Here is a 6000-nt window from a genome sequence, read left to right on the forward strand (position 1 = left end):
GATTTTTTTTTAATTTTAAGGTCCTTTATGATATGTTGCCATACGGCAACAACACTGTGCAAATACATCTACGGATGCTACTGGACACATCTTCAGTGATGTTCCTGGAATCATTGGGTGTTTCGGGTCTTTCAACATCATACACCCTCCTCCAGGTGACCCAGCTGTGGCTGATCAGACTCCAGCTTGTGTCCAGTTGGCAAATCTAGCTACCCTGCCCCCATGGATCTCCTCTCTTGAGGCATAGCCATCTTGAGGCTTTCTCTGCCGCTTCAGTGGTATTGCGAATGGCTCTTTTCCTCCTCACCCCATCAATGCCTAACAGACTGAAGGCTCTGAACAGGAATCGTGCTATAAAGCCCCTGCATCCTACCTCTATTGGGAGACACCTTGCTCTCAATCCAGCTTGTCGACACTCGCTTACTAGTCCCTCGTACTCGGCGAGCTTCCTCTCAAACGCCTCTTCCAAGCGGTCTTCCCAAGGGACTGTAAGCTCCAACATGACCACTTGTTTGGTGGACTCAGACAAGAGGACGACATCTGGTCTTAAGGAGGTGGGCACAACCTGGTTGGGGAACTTGAGCTGCTGCTCCAAGTCCACCAACAGCTGCCAGTCCCTCGCCGTGGCCAGGATGCCTGCAGATGTTTTTGCGGCTGGTTTTGGCTGCTCTCCAGCTCTGACAAAGATGATGGCTTGTTTGGAGGGGCGGGAGCGCTTTGACCACTCTACTGCTGTAGCAATGGCTTCAACAATGGCCTTTAGTACTTGGTCATGCCTCCACCTGTACCTTCCCTCTCCCAGTGCCTTTGAGCAGCAACTCAGAATGTGCTCTAGGGTTCCACGCCTGGAGCACAGTGGGCATGCTGGTGACTCCACTTTGCCCCATATGTGAAGGTTTGATGGGCTGGGGAGCACATCGTATACCGTCTGGACAAGAAACTTGATCCGCTGTGGCTCTGCCTTCCACAGCTCCGCCCATGTCACCTTTCTCTCGATCGCGTTCTCCCATCTTGTCCAGGCACCCTGTTGCCTCATTCCTACTGTCCTGCAGGTTCTCTCCTCCTCGACCACTGCTCTCACCTCCTCCTGGACTAGGCAGCGTTTTTTCTTTCCTTTGGTGGTGTCAATGTGAGGAGTTGAAAAGGCACCCAGTCCAGCCCTGCCTCTTGTTACCACCCCCACCAGCCTTTTGTGGTGTAATCTTTCCTCTGCTTGTTGAACAGCCTCCTCAGCCTTCCACTTCCGACCAGTCCTCACTTCAATCCCAGCCGTTGCCAGCTTTGGATCACTTGAGTCTCTGTATAGCAGCACTTCTCTAGCTTTTGATACCTTGAACTCCTCTTCCAAGGACTTGAGTGGCAAACGCAGTTTGTTACGTTGCCCATAAAGTGCGATGCTACTTAGACTTTTTGGAAGCCCCAGCCATCTTCTGAGGTGGCTGCTGACCTTCCTCTCTAAGGTTTCCACAGTCGAGAGTGGCACTTCGTAGACGAGTAGTGGCCACAGGATTCTGGGAAGAATGCCATGCTGGTATAGCCAAGCTTTGAACTTCCCTGGCAATCCAGACTGGTCCACTGACTTCAGCCATCTGTCCAGCTTAGTGCAGGTTGACTGGATGGATGCGGAGTCCTTCAGGGTGCTGTCAAACACCTTGCCTAAGCTCTTGACAGGCTTCTCAGTGATGGTCGGGATTGTTACACCTGCGACGATAAACCGGGATTTCTCATCCACCTTTCCTCTTCTCAGTACCATTGATCTTGACTTGGCTGGTTTAAAAAGCATCCGTGCCCACTCCATTAGCCTTTCAAGACCCTTTATAATCCACCTGCAGCCTGGAACAGATTCTGTGGTGACCGTGAGGTCGTCCATAAATGCTCTGATCGGTGGCTGACGTTGAGCTGACTTCGTCTTGGGCCCTCTGCACTCTGGTTCAGCAGACTTTGTGAGCATATTCATGGCCAGGGAGAACAGGATTACGGAGATGGTACAGCCCGTGATAATTCCGATCTCAACCTTGTGCCAGCCTGATGTCACTGCTCCTGAAGAGGCTCTCATCCTAAAATTGTTGTAATAGTCAGCGATGAGGTCTCTGACTCTGCTGGGGACGTGATATTTTGTCAAAGTGAACTGCACAAGCTTGTGTGGTATTGAGCCATATGCATTTGCCAGATCGAGCCACAGCACTGACAGATTGCCGTTGTTCTCTCTGGCCTCTCTGATGAGCTGTGTTACCACTCCTGTGTGTTCCAAACATCCAGACATTCCAGCTATTCCACCCTTTTGGACTGATGTGTCGATAAACCTGTTCTTTGAGAGGAAGGTGCTTAGCCGGTTGGAGACAGCACTGAAGAAGATCTTAGCTTCAATACTCAACAGGGAGATGATGCGGAACTGGTCTATCTTCTTGGAGTTCTCCTCCTTCGGAATCCAGACCCCTTCTGCAACTCTCCACTGTTCAGGAATCCTGCCCCTCCTCCAGATGACACGCAGGATCTTCCACAGGCGCAGCAGGAGTATAGGACAGTTCTTGTACACTTTGTACGAAGTGCTGCTTGGTCCTGGAGCAGAGCTTGCTCGCGCTTTCTTGACAACCTCTCGAACCTTTAGCTGCAGCTCTGACATGTTGAACTGCACACTTGGCCCAGGAGGGTCTATCAGAGTGTTGCACTCCCCTAACTCTTGCTCTCTCGCTGGGTCGCTGTATGTTTCCTTCAGGTGATGATCAATCTCCTCCTGAGAGCAGACCAGCTGGCCACTACGCTTCTGCCCTAGCAGCTCCTTAGTGAACTTAAGGGGTTGGCAATGAATGCAGCTCGCTTTCGGGCTCTTTCGCGGCGGCGCCTCCGGTGCCACTCTGCCCGACGGAGGATCCTGATCTTTTTTCGTAGGATGCTCATCAGCTGTGCCAAGCTAATGCGCTCCTCCTTTCCTGCCCGCCTGTACTGCCGCTTCAGGGACTTCATCTCCTGTCTGATGTTATGGATTCTCATCTCACGTTGGTTATTTGAGTGAGATCCTTTGGAGCCTTCCACTGTTGTATGGAGAACATACAACAGTGGAATACATTTTTTTTTTAAAAAGCCATTTAAATTAGATTTTTTTTCCATAATAGCCTACAAATGCATTGGCAGTATGACAAGCCGTTTTAACTTATTCATTTCCAGGATACTAATTCTTAATATCAACAATTACATTTTTACTAGTTAAAATGATGGTTATTGATATCAGGAATAAGATTTCTACTATAACAATGGCAATTTTTGATATCAATAATTTAATTTTCACTAGTGACGATGTTAATTTCTGATTTCACGAATGTGATTGTTACTAGTAAGAATTTTAGACATCTAAAATAATATTGATATCAGATTTTCAGATATCAAAAATTATTTTTTTTACTGGTAGCAATTCAATTGTTGATATCAAGAATAGACATTTCAACTAGTGACATTTGAATTATTGATATCAGGAATTCACATATTTACTAACAAAGAAATGATTGATATCAAAATTATATTTCTACTAGTAAGAAATCAATTCTTGATATCAACAATTGATTTTGAATGGCAGCCTATGGTGACATTTTACTAGTGAAAATACAATTATAGATATCAAGAATTCATATCCTGGAAATGAATAAAAGTTCAAACAGCTTTCCATATTGGCAGTCCTTAACCTATGACTAATCAACATTATATCACTAGCATTAATGTTGTTATTGCTACAGCTTAACAGATTGCAGCTGACCTGTCTAGCTAGCTAAACTTTTGCAATAATGTCATTCCACTATTGCACAGTGTTGCCGCTTGGCAACACAGACATTTGATCGATTTACCAAAAACTGATTTCATAAAAACTTTTTTTTTTGGTGAATATGTCATCATAACTTAACTGAGGTGATGTTTTGATTTTTTTTGTGTATGTGATATGGGATGGTCCTTGTTTGTTACTGACGTTTTAGATTGCTTTCAGCAACTACCGACAAGAGACGACAGTCTGTCAAAAATCGCGCCACAGAAAAAAATTGCATGTCATGTGACTTAGCCAAAGCACATCATTGGCTAAACTAAGGTCTCCTCATTCCAACAAAAAACATGAGAATGTTTTCTTAAAGAAACATTGGCAATGAAATGAACACAAAGAGTATGTTGCCATATGGCAACACCATGCGGTAGAGGGTTATGTAGGCTATGTAATTAAATTGTTTCTTTTTTGTCTGATTTAGCTGTGTTTATTGTTGATAAACGATCAGAAGTCTGTACCAGGGTTTTTATTTTGAATATTGACCAGATTCTGTGCCGTTTCTGTGTCTGACTTCCTGCCCGGTTCATCTGCTCTGTGCTCCTTCACGCTGGGATGCTTCTTGGACGCACAGCAGGGCTTCTGGTGTGAGCACAGACATTTAGTAGAAAGGCTGCGATCAGCTCTAGCAGCAAAGCAGACAGAATCAGTAGATATTTGGAGCGAGTCCGGGGTCATGCAAACTTGGTTTAAATGACTTTGTCGCAGGTGGGCCCCGTGATGAAGCTCAGCACTGGCTTAGAGTCTAGCCCCGCCCCTGCTCATGGTGCTTCCCACCCAGCAGATCTGACACTAGCGTACGCCATAATACAGGAACAGGGACAGGAAATTGCAGAGCAAAGTCTAACGCTCTTGATTTTACAAAAGATCTATGATGATAATAGGGCTGGGCAAAAAAATCGATTTTCCGATTAATCGTTTTTTTAAATGTGGTCGATTCAAAATGGATTCTCAACGGCCACGAATCGATTTTTTCCATATTCAGGGCTCGCGGTGCTGCGTCTTCTCACTCTGCACAAGGCAAGCGTCAAGCGCTGCAGGCGTCGATACACACTCGTGTTTAGGAGTCGGGACATGATTCACTTACACAATCGGGCCAGCATTGCATCGTAACTAACGTTTATCATTTTCACGTCTTTTTTAAGTTTTACCAGTTTAAACATTCAAGCAATTTTAAACTATCCTGTGCTCGCGCACTCGTGCATGTTTTTCATTGCGTGCACATACAGCCTAAATCCGCCTCACAAACAGCTCGCCAGTAACAAAAGTTATTTTTCGTGGATTATATCGCTTTAACAGTTAAAAACACGCAAAATGATGTCAAAACTCTGGTCTTGGTGAGTAACCTCGTAAAGACAGTCGGTTATGTCTTAAGCATAAAACGCGTGTGACAGACAGTATAATGAAACAGTAATGGATCCGTGCACTAGTTCTTAAAGTGAACGCAGCCATATGTGTCTGTCATTAATTTTGTTGTCAAAACAACATAATATAGCATTAATTGTAAGGAATCAGAATTAATAGCCTATGTATTTAATTCAGTCAGGACTAAAAGACTATCCAGTGTTATTTTACATTAGATTACTTTATTCAGTTTCTGTAGTATTTCTGACCTACCCAAAAACTTTTCTTTTTATGTCTCTTTATTTGTGTCTTTAGGCCTATTCTATTGCATTTATTTGTGCTACTTTTTTCAATTTAATTCAAAGATTGAAATCAAGCTTCCATGTGTTGCATAAACTCTTAACAAAAAAATTACCCCATTGTAAAAACAAACATTTAGGTGAGATCAATGTAATAAAAAATGGTCTAAAAAATGATAACTGATATTTAGACTGAGATTTGTATTACATCTATAATCATTATAGTCGAATCGAGAATCGAATCAGGAATCGAAATTCGACTCGAGAATCGAAATCGAATCGAACTGTGAGATTGTGAATCGAAATCGAATCGAATTTGAATATCTGAATCGATACCCAGCCCTAGATGATATAGAAATTAATTGCAATAAAGAATGCGGTCAATATCCCCAAAATATTGCAAATCATGCTTTTTTTTGCTGATGACTTATTAAGGGGAGCTAAGCTTGACTCCCCTGAAGTTTATATGATATGAAAGTTTTTTAAATGTGTTAAAAAAACATCAGAATCACTCACCCTGTTCCTGTGAATGTTTGTCAGGTCAGCACCTCACTG

At 43.7% G+C, this 6000-nt stretch overlaps 1 pseudogene; it reads right to left on the reverse strand.

Moving 5' to 3' along the window:
- Positions 1-205: 205 nt before the first annotated feature.
- On the reverse strand, positions 206-4480 carry LOC130089859 (uncharacterized; annotated as a pseudogene).
- Between the last annotated feature and the right edge of the window lie 1520 nt (positions 4481-6000).

Source organism: Rhinichthys klamathensis, unplaced genomic scaffold (assembly GCF_029890125.1).
Source record: "Rhinichthys klamathensis goyatoka isolate OS25496 unplaced genomic scaffold, OSU_Roscu_1.1 h1tg000138l_1, whole genome shotgun sequence".
NCBI classification, from domain to species: Eukaryota; Metazoa; Chordata; class Actinopteri; order Cypriniformes; family Leuciscidae; genus Rhinichthys; species Rhinichthys klamathensis.